The sequence below is a fragment of the Heterocephalus glaber genome, unplaced genomic scaffold, assembly GCF_053883595.1.
Source record: "Heterocephalus glaber isolate CG9 unplaced genomic scaffold, H.glaber_assembly_v1.0 deba00001610, whole genome shotgun sequence".
Taxonomy (NCBI): Eukaryota; Metazoa; Chordata; class Mammalia; order Rodentia; family Bathyergidae; genus Heterocephalus; species Heterocephalus glaber.
Window position 1 is genome coordinate 34,500,959 of NW_028258381.1, and position 18,895 is coordinate 34,519,853.

An 18,895-nucleotide genomic window follows, 5' to 3' on the forward strand; every position below is an offset into this window, starting at 1 on the left:
TTCACTTGGCATTCTTATTTCTTTGATAAACTATCTACTCAAATCTTTTGCTCATTTTTAATGGATTTGTCTTACTACTGAGTTTCAAAATCATTCAGATTGGCCGGATGTGGTGGCACACACCTGTAATCCCAGCAATTAGGAGGCTGAGGCAGGAGGATCACCACAAGTTCAAGGCCACCCTGGGCCACATAGTGAATTCAAGGCCAGCCTGAACTACATAGCAAGACTGTCTCAAAAAACCAAAAATAAATAAATAAAATTTAAAAAGTACTCAGAATCATGGTGAGCTTTGTATATATTCTGGACACAAGTCCTTTATCAGAAATATGATTTATAAATACCTTATCTCAATCTGTATCTTGTCTTTCATTTTCTTAATGGTATCTCTCTGGAGCACAAAAGTTCTTACTTATAATAAAGCTCAATTTACCAAGTTTTTTTATGGATCATGATTTTTGTTTCTTTGCATAATCCAAGGTCATAAAAATTTTCCTCTGTTTTCTTTCAGGAGCTTTGTAAGTTTTAGCTCTTACATTAACTGAGACCATTTTCAAGGTTCAAAGTTCACTTTTCTGTATACATTTTTTTTGAAAATGTCTATCTTACCTTATTAAATTTTCTTGGGACCATAAAGGTAAGAGTTTATGTCTGGGTTCTCATTTTCATTTCTCCAAAAATCTTGTGTTTTTACCACACTGTCTAGATTAGTGTAGTTTTGTGGTATGTTTTGAAATTAGTCAGTATAAGTCATTCAGATTTGTTTTTCTTCTCAAAATTGTTTTGTCTCTATAAGTCCTTTGTAATTTGTGTAAAAGTTAAGATCAGATTGTCAATTTCTACAAAAATGCCTGTGGGTACTTTGATAGGGTTGTGTTTAATTCATAAAACAATTTGGGAATTTTAAGTTTTCTAATCTGTGACTATGGAATATCTTTCCATTTATTCAGATCTTCTTTAATTTCTCTTAGCAGTTTGTCATTTTGTGTGTACAAGTCTTGCTAACTGAATGTCTTTGGTGAAATTTATTCCTACATATTGTAGTTTTTAATGCTACTGCAAATAAAATTATCTTCTTAATTTCATTTTCAGATTGTTTGTTGCCAGCACATGGGAATAAAATTGAGTTTTGTTATGTTGATATTCTTGTCACATGGACCTTACTGAATTCAGTTATTAATTAGCTAGTTGTAGTAGACTTGTTTGGATACCTTAAGCTTTTCTACATACAGGACCATATGTTCTGCAAACAAGGAGGGTTTATGTCTGCTTTTCAAATCAGATGCATTTTCTTCCTTTATTGCACTGGCTGGAATCTCTGCAACTATTGCTTTGTTCCCAGTCTCTCATATGGATGACATCAGCTCTTGGTTTCCATCTCTGTCAGGTTGAGTAGTTCTCTTCTGTTGCTGGTTTGTTGTGATTTTTTTCCACGAACAGGTGTTGAATTTTGTCAGTTCCTTTTTCTGCATCTACCAATCTACCCGTGTCCCTTTTGCTGTTAGTGTTGTATATTACACCAGTAGATTTTTCAGATACCAAACCAACCTTGCATTCCTGGGAGAAATTCCACACGTATAGTCTTTCTTTGTACATTGCTGGCTTTGTATTGCTAACATTTTGTTAAGGATTTTGGTATCGGTGTTTTGGGAGATGTCTTTGTCTGGTTTTGATAGTAGAGAAAACACTGGTGGTTAGGGATGTAGAGTGGCCCCCCAAAGCATCATGGGTTCAGAGGTAGGGCTTTTGGGTTATGGGGGCACTGTAGCTGACTTGCTGTTAGGTGGGTCTGGTCAGAAGAGGTGGGCCACTGGGGCATGACCTGGAAGTGTTTCTCCCTCTGTGGCTCCTCTCTTCTCTCTCTGCTTCCTGGCTGCCATGATATGAACAGCTTTCCTCCTCCAGACCCTTCCACCATGCCCTTTCTGCCTTAGAGCCAGCCCACTAGGGCCTAAATCCTTTGAAAACCGTAAGCCCAAATAAACCTCTTCTCCTTTGAGCTGTGGGTGTCAAGTGTTTTGTCCCAATCATTAGAAAGTAACTAAGACGCTGTGTATAGACTCTGTGGCCGTCTCTCCCCTTCTCTTTTTCTGAAAGATTCTGAAGGTTTGATATTATTTTTTATATGTTTGACAAAATTTACTACCAAAGTCAGTTTGGCCTGGACTTTTCTTTGTGGGAAGATTTTTAATTAATTGGCCTTTTTCCCCTCTGATTTTAAGTCTATTCAGATTTTCTGTTTGTTATTAAGTCTGTTTTGGTAACGTATCTTTCTAGTCCATTCTGTCCAAATTGTCTACCAGAAAGTTGTTGGTGATATCCCTTTGCATTCTTTGTGCATTCAGGAAGAAAGTGTGACCCTCTGGAATGTTCTGAAGATGTCAGTCATGTTGGTGATGCTATTGTCCAATCTCTGGAACCCTCACCTATTTTCATTCTGGTGGTTCTGTCTGTTGTTAAGAGTAAAGGATTGAAATTACCAACTGATAGTGTTGAATAGTCCATTTAGCCCTACAGTTCTTTCCATTTTTGCTTCATATATTTTGGGGTGTATTCATTTATAATTGTTACGTATTTCAGAGGTATTGACATGTTTATCAGGATGAAATGTCTCTCCTTGTCTTTGGTGATATTTCTTGTCTTTTCCCCCCAGTACTGAGGATTGAACCCAGGACCTTCACACAGAGCTGTATCTCCAGCCCATCTTTTATGCTTTATTTTGAGATGGAGTCTCCCTAAGTCACTAAATTGCTCAGGTTGGGCTTGAACTTGCAACCGTCTTGCCTCAGCCTCCCAGAGTGCCGGGATCACAGGATGCACCCCTGTGCCCAGATATTTCTTGTCTTAAAGATTATTTTATGCAACATGAATTGTGGTGTGTGTGTGTTTTGCTGGGAATGGAACCCAGGGTCTTGTGCATGCTGAGCAAGCTCTTTACCATGAGCTACACCCTAGACCTGATTTTACTTTCATTGTGTCTGTATATTTGAATTAAAATCCATCTCTTTTTAGATGGTGTATAATTGTTCCTTTAATGTAGTCTGACAATCTCTGTCTTTAGTTGTATTTGTCTTAGTTGTTTTCAGCGTCCTGTGTCCTTTTCCCCTTTGTTTCTCCTTCTCTGCTTTTTTTGGTGTTAGGTTCATACTTTCGGTGCACCATTTTAATTCTGTCGGGCCCTGTTACTGCATTTGCCATTTCGGTTATTACCTTCCTCAACTCTGAATTTTCCATTTTTAAAATAACCCTTCCTTCATTGGGGTTCTACATTTTTTGCTCATTATTATGTTACTTTCCTTTTATTCTTTAAACAGGGCTTTATTTCTTTGAGCATATTTATATTAGCTGCTTTGAAGTCTTGCTGTATCCAGCACCGGGATGCTCAGTGACAGTCTCTGTCGACTGAGGTTTTTTTCTCAATAAGAGTGGCCATTTCTGTTTCTTTTCATGTATTATAATTTTGCATTGAAAATGGACAATTCATACAACATAGTCCAGCGGCTCTGGATTCTGATTCTTGCCCCTAAGACCTGCTACTATTGCTGGGTTTTCTTGTTTGCTTTCTGGTTTAGTAACTTATGTGGACTAAAGCTGTGACATCCACTTGCCCCTAATAGGGGACCACTGATGTTTCTGTTTTTTGTTTTGATTTTTTTTTTGGTACCAGGGATCGAACTCGGGTCCTTGCACCTGCACAGCAGGCAGTGAAACCACTGAGCTAAATCCCCGGCCCACCACTGATGTTTCTGTTAGGTGCTTCTTCTTGTTGTATATTGTTTCATAATGCCAGCTTTTATTCTATCCCCCACTCTGTCCCTGGTACTGGGCATTGAACCCAGGGCCTTGTGTATGGTGAAGCAAGCACTCTACCACTGAGCTGCATCCCCAGCCCTTTTTATTTTATTTTATTTTATTTATGGGGCAGAGTCTTGCTAAATTGCCCATCATGGCCTTGAACTTGAGATCCTTCCTGCTTTAGCCTCCTGAGTAGCTGGCACTGTTGCACTCAATCCTGCTTTCGGTTTTAATTCTGGCTCCCTGGGAGCCTCCTCTGTATCTGCAGTGCTCTGTAGTTGCCTTAAGCAAGGTCTGCATGTGGGTCTAGGAGCAGCCCTGGTTAGGCAGGCTTCAAGCCTCCTCAGGACTTCACTTCCTGCCAGGCCCTCCTGCTCTCCTGGGCTGGGGCCATCTGAGCTGCTTGGTCTCTGATCTGTGCACTCCTGCTGCCCACACGTGGTTGTGTGGAGAGCTCATCAGACAACTCCTTGACTGTCACATTTCCTGTATTTCTCTGTTGGTCTACGGCTCCATCACTGCCCCAGCCAGGCTCCCAATTTCAGCCTGGGAGAACCGCTGGCATCCCCATTCACCTGCCACCGCGCTGGGGCTGATTACTGGCTGTCCTGATGCTGAGCATGACTTTTGTGGCTCTGCTCCAAATTGAATCAAACCCTGGTGGCAAAGCTTCCGGTGCCTGCAGCTTCCCCGGCCAGTGTTGTTTATGTGACCAAGACCACTGAGCTGGGCAAGGAGAGGGGTCCAGGCCAGAGAAGCACTGAGCCCCTGTACCCCAGCACTCAGCAGCTTTGCATATATAGACATTTGGTCAATTTCTAGGAGGCTGAAATGGTTATTTTTGACAAGTTTGGCTAGTTTTGTAGCTGTTTTTTTTTTCTGGAGAGGGGATTTGGTGACCTTCACCGACATTATGCTGGAAGCCTCACTTCTATAGTGTCATCTTTAAAAACAGAAAAAAACAGAAAAATTTAAAATAACATACACAGCTCCATGAGTATTACATGGTAAAATCCGTACAAGAACCATCAGGAGGTAAAATGCGACCTGTGTCTCAAGAGTCCTGCGTCCTGTCTCCTCTGGCCATGCCCCATTCCCCTCCCAAAGGAGAATCACTCTCCTGGTTCTGTAATCCTGTGGGCCATATTTTCTGCTTTAGGCTTCGTGAGAGTGGAACTGCAGTGTGCGTTGAGCCTGTAGAATGCCACATATGTGAGCTCTGTATATGTTAGTAATGTTATCCATTTTCAGTGCTGTATACTACTCCATTTACATTTGCTACTATTGATGTGCCCATCATTTCCAGCACTCAGGGACTGTAGATAGTTCTGCTGTGAACATTCCTGTACCTCCCTGTGGTGGACGTGTGCCCTTGCTTCTGTTGAATGAAGGCCCAGCAGGCATTATAGGTCATATATAAGGTTTCAGTTTTCTAAGACCTTCTACACTCGCATGTGCTGCATATTAACATTTGGGTTGTTCTCCATCTTCGCCAACACTTGATATTTTTAGTCCTTCCCACTTCAGCCCTTCTAGCAAACACTTTTTCATAGGTTCTTTTGGCCATTTGGATATCTTCTTTTCAAAGTACGTGTTCAAAACTCTTACCCATTGTTCTGCTGAGTTGTCTGTCTTGCACATTTGCAGAAATTCCTTATCTATCTACAGATTCTTCCTCTCTTGATTATATGCTTTGCACATACCTTCTCCCACTCCATGGTCTGCGTTCTTACTCTTCCAATCATGTCTTTTAATAAAAAGGTGTTTTTATTTTTGCATAATCCAAGCTATCCTTCATGACAAGTGTTTTGTTGTTGTTGTTGTTAAATTATGAAGAAATGCTTTATCGCCAAAAGTTCTTGATGGTGCTCTTCCATGTAATTTTCTAGCAGCCTTACTGCTTTATACTTGACATTTGGGCCTTCAATCTGTCTGGTATTTTTATCTATGATGCAAGGTAGAGATCAGCTTTTAATTCTTCCTGTCTGTATTAATTTACTTTGTCTTAGATATTTTGTTTAAAAATGCTTTAAATGACATTATTTTATTTACTTAAAATTAATTTTTTTTGGTACCAGGGATCAAACTCAGAACCTTGCACTTGTGAGGCAGGCGGCAGAACAACAGAGCTAAATCTCTGGCCCTTAAAATTAATTTTTTGAGATAATGTGAGAAATTCAAAGAGCTCCCATGTACCCTTCATCCAGCTTCCCCCAGGCTATAGGCAGGGTATTGACAGCAGTCCAATCCAGACACAGGACAGCTCTGTCGCACAGGAATCCTCCGCTGCCCTTTTATAGCCCCACCTCTCTGTCCCTCCCCATCTCTGATTCCTGGCCACCACTAGTCTGTTCTCCATTTCTGTCATTTTGTCATGTCAAATATATAAACGGAATCATCCAATGTGTAACTTCTGGGATTGGGTTTGCTGTTATTCAGCAAAATTCCCTGGAGATTCATCCAAGTTGTCATGCTTATCAATACTTCACTCTTTTTTCTTTTCTTAATAACCGATTGGCGATGTCATCTTTAGCCTGGGCCTCCCTATAGGTCCCACTGCCCGCCAGAGGATTGCCCATGTGTGCACAGTCATGAATCCGTGTGTGCTTATAAGGGAGACATGGGGAAGGGCAGGTCCCGGCTCGGTTCCTGCAGCCAGGAGTTGCTAAGGAGCAGTGCATGTGCTCCTGGGTGGTTGATACAGTCTGAGGATCACAGACTGACCCAGTTCCCCTGGATCCCTGTCACAGGATCAGCTGGGCAGGTCTGGTCCCATTTTAACTAGGGACTGAGGCCTGGTGTGCCACAGACCCTTGAGAAGTTGCAGAATGGGTGGCAGGAGCAAAGTGTGTGTTGTCCCTTTAACTTCTTGTCGAATCCCCCTAGCACATTGCCCATCTACAGCTCCCTGGGCCAGCCATGTCCCTGGTGTGGCCCAACTTGAACCCCTGTAGTCACATGCACATTCTACGTCCACAGCACCCTGGGGCAGGGCCAGTTGGGCCGTCTGGTCCCTTAGCTTTTGCTTGTCTCTATGAGGCCTAGGAATGCTTCCCCAAGCAGGCAGGGATCCGAGCCAAGACAGGAACAGAGTGACCTGACATTCTGCAGAGTTCACTAGGTCAGGAACTGGGGAACTGGGCTTTAATCCTGGACCATTGCCTTCCTGACGTGCTTCATAAATGGATGGGTGGATGGGTGAACAGATGGATGGATGGTTGCGTGCAAGCATGCATGTGTGGATAGGTGAATGGTTGGATAAATAGTTGGAACAATGGGAGATTTAGAATGAATGAATGATGATGGATGGATGGATGGGTGGCAGATGTAGATATCCCTACAGGATCAGAAAAAGAGAATGTTAGTATAGACAAGGACTTACAAGAAAGGGAGGTAGAAGTCCTCTGGATCAACAAACTAATTAATGTCAACAAATGTCTGAAGGAGACTTGAAGCCCAGAGAAGTGAGTTGACAGCTCATAGGCTCAGCAGCAGCAGAGTTGGGCCTTGAACCCAGCTTCTTCCTGCCACATCCCACCCAGAGAGGTGGGTCTAACCAGACCAGGCCCCCATAGGGGCCTTCCCCTGAACCCTCCCTGTGTAGTGGAAGCAGGGGTCTGGGGTCTCCACACATGCCCACTACTAACTGCTCTGCAGCCTTGGGTGGCCTGCTGTGGGCCACAGACATTTATTGAGCACCTACCATGTTCCCAGCCCTGTGGGATTCAGAGTTGGACAAGACCTGTGGGCCCTTGTGTTGGGGGGTCTTACAACCCCTCCCTCAGTTTGCTCATCTGTAAAATGAATCAACAGCTTTGAGGACCACCGTGGACTGGAATTCCCAGCAGCCTCCTGGGCTTGGTCCTGCTCACCAGTCCCTAGCTCTGCCCCCCACAAATTGTACCCCCATGCAGCTCTCCTGTGGGCATTTAGAGGGCAGTGAGAGACCAGGGAGTGGTGCACATCTGCCCCCACCCCTGAGGGGCTGTCCTGGCCCCCACAGCCTGGGTGTTACCAGGCTGTGTCTAAAGGGTGGACAGTGGAGCCCGGGAAATGTTTAACTTTGAAAAATGGACCTTCACAGCTCATTAGGTCCCAGCAGTGCGGCCCAGCGCCTCAGGCGGCTCGGGGAAGAGAGATGCCAGGCCACGAAATCACCGAGGTAGTTAAAGGCCGATTCTGCATTCCTGTCCAGCGGTGTCTGCCTGCTGAGCCCAGTGGTACCAGGCGCTGGCCTAAGCTGGTACATCATGCCCATGAACCCAGAACAGGCAGGGTGGCTGGTAGGCAGGGTGTGCCGGCCATGAGGGACACCTCTGGTCTCCTCATCACGGTGACCTGAACCCCAGTCACACCCCCCAGGCATCTGCCAGGTCCTGGTTCTGTGACCTCACACAAGTTATTTCTCTACTTTGAGCCTCAGTTTTCCCACCTGCACCATGGTCTGCTTGCCAAATGGCACTTCCATTCTTGAAAGTGGATGCTGGTTATAAACCCAGCCAGAGGGGCAGCCGAAGGGCACCAGAGCCTCCCCAGGGTGTAGGAGCTTTGCTCAGGGAATGGAGCAAGACCCCTAGCCCATGCTTCGGGACCCTCCCACCCCTCACTGTCCCGGGGCCTGAACGGCCCCATCCAGGCTGCCCGGCCCAGGCTGGGCTCCCAGAGGCTCCGCGCAGCCTTACGAGTGGCTTCAGGGGTGGGTCAGCTGCTGTGCGGGCTCCCTCTGCCCTGGGTGTCTGTCTGCTCACTGTCTGTCCTGGGGCACTTCTGTCCCCCAAATGGGGCAGGAGGGGGCTAGGGGCCTAGGAGCGGCCTGGAGTCAGGGTTTGTCTTTGTAGAGTGAGGAAGAGACAGCCAAGAGAAATCAGAGCTAATCATTAGAGGTGGCCGTGGCCACAGCGCTCTAAACATGGAAAATTGCATTACATTAGCCTCTGGTCTTCATCGTCTGTATTAGATGCAGAGTCATAAGCAGGAGGTGCAGGGGCCGATGACCAGCTGCCTCTGCCACTGCTGCTGCCTCTGGCAGGTGGAGGCTGGAAGGCAGGGCTGGCCAGGAAGTTTTTTGATTCCTGGGCACCCCCTCCCCTCGGCTCTCACCAGTCTGGGACTTTCGGAGGGCTCTGTGCCCTTGAGCAAGTTACCTTCACTTTCTGAGTTTGTTCCCTTAATTGGAAACTAGAGAGGCTCCTTAGTGCTGACCCTCCTAGCAGGCTGCAGAAATACAGTAGAAGCAGAAGGAGTCAGGTGTGCTTCTGGTTCTTTCCTGGTGCCGTGGGAAGGCTGGCCACCCCTGGGCCTCCTTGCGGGGTCCAGAACCACCTGCCTGGAAGACTCAGAGGCCGAGGTCAGGCTCTGGGGGTCTTGGCCTCTTGGTCCTTCTGACTTTCTTGGGTCCCAGGAGGTTCTGGGAGGTGGATAGCCCAGCCTGGAGACGTTTATGGCTGGATGGCTTTGTTCAGAGTCCAGGAGACCTGGGATGAAAGGGAATGGGGGCCCGCCAGCTTGAGGGCACCTGTTCCCTGGATCGTGTGTGCATCTGAGGTGTGGGCCTGGACGGCTTCCTGTGTCCCAATGGTGCACACACGCACATGTGCCTGTGCATGCGTGCGGCAGGGTCCCTGGTGTGAGAACACACAGCTTATGTGCACATGGGTGTGGATGCCCCGTGTGAGCACATGAAGGTGAGTGTGGGCGTGTGGGCGTGTCCGCTCTGTGTCCGTAGACAGCTGTGTGCACCCACACGCCCCCTCCTGCTCATCCCCATGGCAACCCGGGCAGTGTGTCCCAGGAAGGCATTGAGCAGGTGTCTGGGGGCCCTCCATCAGTGCCAGGGGGCACACATGGTGGCTCCCCAGAGCAATTGGCAGATTGGGATCTTGAGCAAGAGGCTCTCAGCTTGAGGGGAGCCTTCCAGAGCCTCGGCCTGACCGTGAATTGTGCAGGAGGAGAATACTTATCTGACCCAGTCATGTGCCATGTTCAGTGTGGAACAGCTCTTAGGACAGGCCAGCAGGGAGTTTGTGGTCTTGATCCTGCTGTCTGGGAAGGGAAACTGAGGCTAAAAGCCCCTCCCAGGCCCCTGGCTGTCTTTCTCTGCCTCTGTGGAGAAGGAGGAGACCCTGCCCCACACCCATCCCCTGGCTTGGTAGGAGATGCCATTGGCTTAAATCCCAGGCCACTCCCTGCCAGGTGTCCCCCTGCTTCCCTTGCCATTCGGCTGCTTGTCACAGACCTTGGTTGCAAGACCCAGGGCCCAGATCCTCCCCTGCCTGTGAAGTCATCCACAAAATTGGCAGGGTTCCCATAGCAACAGCAGTGACATCACAAAGGCTGGAGGAGGAAGCTGGAGGGAGGAGGAGAGGCCCTGGAGGGGATTCCTAGCTGTTCCTCAGCTTTCAGGAAAGAGACTCTGGCTACCACTCACCCAAGGCATGGACTCATGACACTGGATAGAGGTCCTATGTCCCCTCGCCCTCTGAGATGAGGCCCCGCATCAACACTCTGACAGTCAGCTCCCCAGGGCCCGGACACCCTCCTGCCATGGTGCTGACCTCACACATAGGGACATCACTGTCACTCTGCCTCGGCTGCTCAGTTGCTCCTGGCAAGTTTGGCCTGGCTACTTCTGGAGGCCGCTGGCCCAGCTCCTCACCAGTGTCGGCAACCACGTCAGTGCCCTGTGGGGGCATCGGCCTGAACCGAGCTGCTTGGTCGCCTTTGAACTAGCTGGAGATTAATTCCAGGAAAGAGGATTGTCAGATGGGGGGCTTGGTCCCACGTTTGTCTCCCTGACCTGGCCGAGGAGGAACAGACCCACCTTCCCATCCCGCAGGCGCCTCCCTCCTAGATTTGCACCCTGTCCCTGGGATGTTGGCCCCAGGAGGGGTCCTTGGCCCAGCTTGAGAACCCCGCACCCTCCAGCCAGGTGCTGTGAGGGTCCTGCCCAGCTCATGAAGCCCCCTGAGCCCTGGGGATGATCCCGGTGTCCCTCTCCTGCCCCTTCCCCATCTGTCGTACTGTCTCTCTTCAGCACTCAGCTTCCCCGGGGAAGGGCCGCCTGGAGCACAAGACGAACAGCAGACACGGGCCTGGGCTGCGTCCTGCCTGCAGCAGAGCGTGGACATAACCACCTCCCACACACACACCTTGCACACCCTGTGGGTGGAGGCCGGACAGACTCCCATTCATCCATCCATTTACAAACACTTAACAAGCCTTGTCGGGCCTCCTTATGCCGAGTGGGCACCCCCTGGACACACTTCTTAGGTACCGAGGGTGGACTGTATCCTTTGCTGCTCTAGATGCCGGTGAGCGGGACACCTGAGACTCCTGCCTGTCTTGTTGGCGCCATCGTCACAAGGAGACACCGTGCACTCTGGGCGTCTGAGCAGTGAGGATTCCTCCCACTCCTTGAGGTTAGAAGTCTGAGGGTGGCGCCGGCAGGGCTGGCTCCAGGAGGACCTGCTTCCAGCTCTGCAGACAGCACCTTCTGGCTGTGTCCTCGTGTGTGTGTGTGTGTGTGTGTGTGTGTGTGTGTGTGTGTGTGTGTGTGAGGGGAGAGAGGAATGTACTGGAGTTGCTTCCTCTAAGGGCCCCTGTCCCATAACTTTGTCCCACCCTCAAAGCCTCACTTAAACCTCCCTCACCGGCCAGAAGCCCCTCCACCAGTGTGATCATCACACAGGGATCGGATAAGATCCAGCCACTCCCTTGCGGAGCCACCAGGCCAGAGGTGACACAGGAGGTTAGGGAGGGGGTGAGGGGGGGCTTTGGGGGAGTGACCAGTGAGTGGCTCCTCCAGGTGAAACAGGCTGGGGAGGCTTCTCCGAGGAGGAGGAGGAGGTGACACTGGGGCCCAGGGCCCAGCCCCTGCCACATGCCGGCCCTGGGACCTTAGAGAAGCCTTTTACCGTCTCAGCCATGCCTACCTTTGGACGCCCAGAGCACCTCAGACTTCTGCCTGCCCTCAGCCCGGTACTCAGAGGCTGAGTCCTGCCCCTTCCCCTGCTCACCCTGGGGAGTTCTGGGGGAGGGTGTGGGCAGGAGGAGCCCTGGCTGGGAGCACCAGGCACCCCTTCTCCACCCTTAGCCAAACCCACCCTCCAGGTCCTGAAGCAGCTGTGGCCAGCCAGGGTGTGGTATGCTTGGGGTCTGGGTCCCCTGCCTCCCGGTGGCCCTGGGGTTTGTGTGCCAAAGGGGTCATGATGGGAGAACACCGGGCACATTTACAAAAATTAGTATTTGTCATATTTCAGGTATGATTTCAGGCCCTTTCCAAGAGTGGTCTCCACCCCTGCCCATTGGTCAGCATTCACCAAGGACACTGGATCGCACGGTCTCAGAGCTGGGACAGGTACACAGGGTGGACACAGGTTCTCTTCACCCAAGTGCCACCTTCTATGGGGAAGCAGCTGGTGCCAGGGGCTGGGAGCAGGTGACAGGCCCTGGGCTCAGGCAAGTGACAGTGTCTCAGTCTCCTTGCCTGTAGGATGCATTTAAAAAAGACTGAAGACTTTCAGGTTAGAAGACAGACAGAAACATAGCTGGGTGTGGTGCTGTATACCTGTAATCTCAGCACTCTGGGAGGCTGAGGCAGGAGGATCACAAATCCCAGTCCAAGTCCAATCTGGGCAACTTAATGAGACCCTGTCTCAGACAGACAGACAGAGAGAGAGAGAAAGAGAGAGAGAGTAAATAGTGCATAAACACTCTTGTCATCCTTGTCCTCTCCGTTACTGTCGGGCTAGAATGGAGGCCAGCGAAGGGATTAAGGGAAGACAGAAAAGAGGCAGGTGCCCCTCAGCTGGTCAGGGGCTGGGGAGGATGCTTGGTTTCAGCCGTATTGGACAGAGGAGTGGAGCCAGCTGGCTGCCACCCGAGGACACAGGGGATATGGGGACTTGTGTGTCCACCTGTCTGTCCACACAGGCCCTATACGGCGCTCACTGTCTTCCGGGTATCGCCTCTGTGTGGATGACTCTTTTATTTTGTGTTTACATTTGAATATCTCCCCCAGTTTTTTTAGCCAATTAGAGTCCCAAGGAGCCTCAGCCTTCATTGCAGGCAAACAAGCAAATTTCAAGCCTCATTTTCAAATTCCTAATAAGCACTTATCAGATTTAGAGCGTCTCCGTACCATCCGTCAGTTAATGCCTGCTCAATACGCCCGCCTCCCTCCGCAGCAGTTTTCTTCCCCCGCCTGGCACCTCACAGGGAGCCCCGGGTGAGCCAGCAGATGATCCAGCCAGCTTCCTGGTGGGTGGGCTGTCTGGGCTTCGAGTGGGGAGCTGGGCTGAGGGAGCCAGCATTGCTACCCCGATGTGAGTTTCCCCGTCACATTCAAAGCATTGTGCCACCCGATCGAAAAATACCAAAAGCTCCAGCACTTTTGGGGAGTCCTGGCATCTTACAAATATGTATATATGAGCATATTTTTCTTTTTTAAATTTCATAAGCTATGTGTGTATGTATATATTTTTTCACTAAGGACAACCAGGAAAAAAGGGGAGAAGCCAGGTGTAGTTTACCTGTCCAGAGATAAGCTTGCCCACACATCTGAGCGTTTCCTTCTTGTCCTTTTGAGGATTAGCTTGTGCTAGGGTTTGTATTGCCCTTAAAAGAAAAAAAAGCTTTTAGAGAATTAAAATAGAACTACGTGCCGGAAAGTCTACAAGTGTAGACTTCAAACATTTTTTTACAAGGCATAACCAGAACCCAACAACAAAAGTCCCCATGGCCTGTCTAGGCTGTGTCCTGTCAAGAGCACCTTCTGCCCTGGCTTCTGATAGTGTAGAAAGGCTTTCCATGTGGTACATCTGACACTCATGACGTCTGGCTATATCTGCACATTTTGTGTGTGAGATTCATTAGCCTGTATGATATAATGATGAGTCCCCCATCTGTCTTCTCTGGTGTATAATATTCCACCACAGGGTTATCCCCCAGGTTGTTCACACTTTCTCCCGGGATGGGTATTTGGGTTGTTTCCAGTTTGGGAGCCTGTGGATCCTGTGAAGAAGAACATCCTTGTGCATGTGATTTGCAGCTGTGTGTTCATCTCTGTCCGTTTCGGGAATGGACTTTTAGGTCTGCTCACTGACAAGCTTACCAGTTCGAACACTGCAAAATATTTGTGTCATTTAAGTGGTCGTGCAGTGTGCAGCGGTGAGGGCATGCTGTCATTGATGTAGTCTTTCTTTTATCAAACACTTTGGTTGTTTTCCATTTATTTCTCTTTTGTATCAAGTGGCAGTGGAGCTCTTTGGCCTTTGGCTTTTTTTCTCTTGGGATTATTTCCTTACACTGGACTCTCAGGAATAGGGCATGGATGCCTTCCACAGCCCTGTGGCTTTGTAGACTATGAAACGCACACAGGTGAGCAACAGCAGATGTGAATAAGGACTTGCTGCAGAGCCCTCTGGACCACTGCAGAGCCCTCGGGTCTGCCCTTCCCTGCCGCAGTCCTGTCTGCATTCCTGGTCTGAGTGACCAGCACCCCACGCAGTGTGTCCTGCAGCCTGCACCGAGCCCTGGGGATGGTGGTGGATGGAGTCCAGGCTGCCCCCCATCTTCCCACCTTGAGGTGCGTGGACTCCGGAGGCCCCTCTGCCCGATGGATGTGTCCCAGGCCTTTCCTGGTTTTCACTTGAATTTCCCGATGTGTGATGGAGCGGAGCCGCCTGCCTGCGTGGGGTCTGTGGGCTGCCTGGCTGTCCTCGGTGGTGACAGGCCTTTCCCAGACTACTGCTCAGCCTATTACTGAAGTGTCTGCATTTTTCCCGATCAATTTGTCAGAGTTGTTTCTGCATTCTCAGTGTGGTTGCCTTGCCTCCAGGTATGGAGGAGACAGCTACATTCTAACATTCTGTGGCTTGTGTTTATATTCTCTGTCTGATGTATATATATTTAACAACAGAAACCTTCATTTTTGTTGAGTGATGTTTATCAATACATTCTTGCACGAGTGGGGAGGAACCCTGCCCTGCTCCTATGTCATTAATATATTTTCCTATATAATCTCCTAAAATGTACAGTTCCTCTTTTCCCTTGTGGGTCTCTGCTCAACCCAGGGTCGACTTGACATCTGATGAGAGGAAGGGGCACAATTCCATTTTTTCCCACATACTTGCAGACGTCTACTTTATTAAAAACTCTCTCATTTCCTCTTGATTTGCTGTGTTTCCAGTGCCACACCACAGGATGATTTGGGGGTCAGTCTCTGGGTTTCCTGTCCAATCTTGTATCAGGGGCCATTCTCTCAATTGCAGTGGCTTTATAATCGATCCTAATTACCTGTAGAGCAAGATCCCCCGCAGCCTTGTTCTTTCTATTTAAGACCCTTTCTTGGTCCTTTGCTCTTCTGTTTGCATTTTGGGATCAGCCTGTGCAGTTCCACCAAGAGGAAAAGAATCTGCTGGGATTTTGCCTGGGATCACATGGAATCTATAGGTGAATCTGAAGAGAGTATATCAGAGTTCATTTTCCCTTATTGCAGATGTAAAGAAACCCAGTGTTCATTTATGTGTTGATTATGTATCTAGCACCCTGACTGAGATCTTACTAATTATTGTAATGTATGCCTCCTTTGGGACTTTTTTCTTCAGTGAGCATCTAGAATTTATTTCTTCCTTTCTGAATATTATCATTTTCATTTATTTTTCTTGCCTTATTGCAATAGCTGAGACCACCAGTCCAGTATGGGATAGAAATGTTGGTACCAAGCACTCTTGCTTTGTTCTTTAAAAGCTTTAGTTTCTCCGAAAAGTGTGATGCCTGCTCTTGTAGCTTTTGATTTGGGTTGACAAGTGACTACAAAAGAACCTACCACAGCCTTAAGTGCCCCACCCTGGCTATTATCTATATTTTAGTTTTTGTTGCTGTCATTGTTTTGCTTGTTGCTTATTTGATAAGCACAAATGAAATTTCATTGTATTTTGTAAAAATCTGCATTTCCTTGGGGAGGAGAGGTTGAACCTGTCCTGTGTGCTTGTTAGGCACCTGTAATTCCTCTTTTGTGTCTGTCTCTGTGCACTTGTTGATACATTGTTGCTGTCTTCCTAATCAGTTCCAGTGAGTTCTTTACATAATGAAGATAGTTATTATTTCTGTGCTGCGTTCGCCACAAATATTTTCCCCTCTATGTTGTATAGCTTTTTGTTTTTGTAATTTTCTTAATGTTCCTTTTTCTTATTTTTATTTCGTCAAATCTGCTTCCCTTTTCTTTTACAATTTATTCTAGTTCTCCTGAGCTTGGAAAGCCTGTCTCTCTCCTGAGGCCTGATAAGTATTCGATTCTGTTTCATCCAGATTTTTTTATAGCTTAATATTTCATATTTAACTGTTTGCTCCATCTGGAGTTCGTGGGGCTGTGGGTGTGAAGCGAGGAGTTAATTGCTGTTTGCAGTTTGCCAGGGGAAGGGGCCTCGTTTGCACTCCAGGTCTCTGGGGTCTGGCTTCCCCCGTCTGTGCTGAGCACGGGGAACTTAAAGGAAGGCCCACGGTGGCTTCCTGTGCAGTCAGCATGGGGACCCTGGAGCCTAATTACCACAGGGGCAGATATTGCCTTTGCCTGGGTTCGAGTGAAGAGCAAAGTGTTCTTAGCCCAGCTTGGTTGTTTGGATCTCAGCTTTTCATCCGCAGACTGGGGGGGTCTCGTGTCTGCCACGGTGGCAGGGGTGTCCCTGGGAGCAGATGCCCTGAGATGAGTCCAACAGAGAGCAAGGGCCAGGCATCCTCTGCACAAATCCCAGCTCTCTGAATGACCTTGGGCAAGTGACACCACTTCTCTGAGCTTCGGTTTCTACCTTTGAAGACAGGTGCTAACACTGCTGTTTCCACCCCGTGGGGCTGAGGGTTGGTGGGCACAGCCCTTGATCCTGCGTGGCCTCTGGGGGGCCTCCAATGGGTGCCTCATCCCGGAGATCAGGACCCGCTCTGAACGGGAGTGGGACCCGGCTGGGTGTGCTGAAGGAGGGCACAGGCTCCCGCCCCGGGCCCAGGTGGAAGGAGACGTCTGTAACAGGCCACACACGTGTGCGTGCATAGGGTACACATGCACACGTGTGACCAGACCACCTGTCACGTGTGGTCGCCCATAGACACATAGGCTCCGGCACAAAGAGTGGACCCAGTGTCACCCTCAGTTTGTCCTGGCACCGGCTGGCCAAGCTGAGCCCCAGGGACACTGGTCCTGCTCTTGTGTCCCCACCGAGTCTGGGCCCCTCCCCGGACGGCCCCCTCCAGGCCCCCGGTCAGCCTCAGCCCAGGTTGATCCCTGAGGCGGGGGCTGATCCCCAGGCAGCGAGGTCACCTGGGGCAGAAGCAGTCACAGTGCAGAAGGACCCTTTGGAGCCCTCCTGCCCCAAGATGTCCAGCACAGCCCCTTCCTTGCCGATGGGTGAGTGGGTGGAGGTGTCAGCTCAGGTCCTGAACAGGACAGGTGTGGTGGCCGCAGCTCCCCTGCCTCCTCCCCTCGTCCCATCCCCCTTGCCCCTGAGATTCCCTAGTCCCCAACTCTGAGTTGGAGGCTCCCCCACCAGGCCGCCTCCAGAGGACTGTGCAGGGCTAGCGTGGGCCGCAGGGACAGACTCCAGTGCACCCCCACTGCTGGGACACCTTGGCAGGCCGTGGGGGTCCTCGCAGGGCCCGGTAGGCACGTGGGCGCCCTGGGACGGTGGGACGGTGGGCACGAGGGCGGGCGGCACAGCTGTGCGGGCCCAGACCGCTGGCAGCAGCAGGCGCCCCTCCTCCCACTTCGCTAAACAATCATTGCACAAAATATGCAAATGGTATAATTACTGTTATTTGTTTTGCTGATATAAGTGTTTGAAATGCAAATGTCAAGTTTGGGCACTGTCGTTTCCCACCCCTCTCACCCGGACATTTGCAAGTCGATGAGTTGTCCCCACCCCGGCAGGAGGAGGGAGCCGGTGCCCCCAGCTCTGGGACATCGGGAGAAGCCGGCACCTTTCCAACTGCACACAGTGGGTGACTGAGGACCAGGGCACCTCACCCTCCTCCCTGTAGCCCCAGCCTTGGGTTCTGGCCTCGTGGAGCCTCAGTTTACCCCTAGCCCATGCGATCCGGCAGCTCTAGGGCTGTGTGGGCCCCTGGCCAGACAAGGGTGTGTTCTGCCTCAGTTTCCTGTCTGCTGCGGTCCTGTCTAGGGGATCCCCAACTGAGAAACAGGAACTTGGAGTCCCCGATGGTCTTGGCCTGATGAACCCCCAGATATCACGGACCACATGCGCATGTGTTTTCCAGGGTGAGTCCTTGGCTTCGGCCCAGCAGCCCCTGTGGTCTCTGAGGCTCCCAGACCTGAGGTTGCAGAGGAGGCACGGTGTTCCAGGGGCTTGCCTAGGCCGTGGTGCAGCTCCATCTGGCTCCTGGTAGGACCCTTCCCTCCCTTCAGGACCCAGAGGTTTGTGACCTTGTCCTCAGGGTCCTACTGCAAGCTGCCCCCGCTGGAGCCTCCTTGGTCTTTGCAAAGCACAGGCTGGCTTTCTCCTGCCTGCCCAGCTGAGCTCCAACCACCGTGTTTCACATCTCCAGCTTCTGCAAGAGCTGGTCCCCGGGCAGACCCCGAACCTATCCTGGATGCCACTGCCCAGATGCAGGTGCCCCTGGCTCGGTGTAGGTATCCACGGGAGGCTCTTACCACCTGCCTTCCTGTAGCCCCTAAAGGGTCCTGCCAGCCCCGCCAGCTGCTCGGGGCTCACCGAGGCAACCTAAGCCCTGTGCTGGCTCTGCAATCTCTGTGTTCCACCCTGAGTGAGGCTGGGCAGCAGTGGGTGTCAGGCGGGAGGGATGCTGGCTGGTCCTCAGGCTGGGGGTGTAAGTGGGCTTCATGGAGAGCGGCAGTTGTGAGTGTGTGCACATGTGTGCATTTGTGTAGCGACCGTGTGTGGGTGTCGCTACTGGAGAGTGAAATCTCCAGGGAAGGTGCCCATACCCAGACAAACAGCTGCTCATGACGGGGCTCTGGGGCTGCTCTGCTCTGCCGTGGGTAGCTTTGGTAGAACCTGTGTCATGGTGGTGCTCCCCCCATATCCTGGAATTTCCATGTCTATAATGGGGGCTCTTTGCAAAGCTGGGCTGG

At 50.1% G+C, this 18,895-nt stretch overlaps 1 protein-coding gene across 4 annotated transcripts in view; it reads left to right on the top strand.

Annotated features, from left to right (window-relative positions):
- Positions 1-18,895, top strand: part of Elfn1 (extracellular leucine rich repeat and fibronectin type III domain containing 1) — a 53,084-nt gene that overhangs the window by 12,979 nt on the left and 21,210 nt on the right. The window contains exons 2-4 of one of the 4 annotated variants that reach the window (XM_087196428.1): positions 11,100-11,213; positions 11,600-11,772; positions 12,054-12,151. The exons of 2 other annotated variants lie outside the window; for them this stretch is intronic. The gene's annotated coding sequence lies outside the window, so the exon portion shown is untranslated. The remainder of the gene's footprint in view (positions 1-11,099; positions 11,214-11,599; positions 11,773-12,053; positions 12,152-18,895) is intronic. One more of the 4 variants, XM_004840359.3, reaches the window with a different exon arrangement.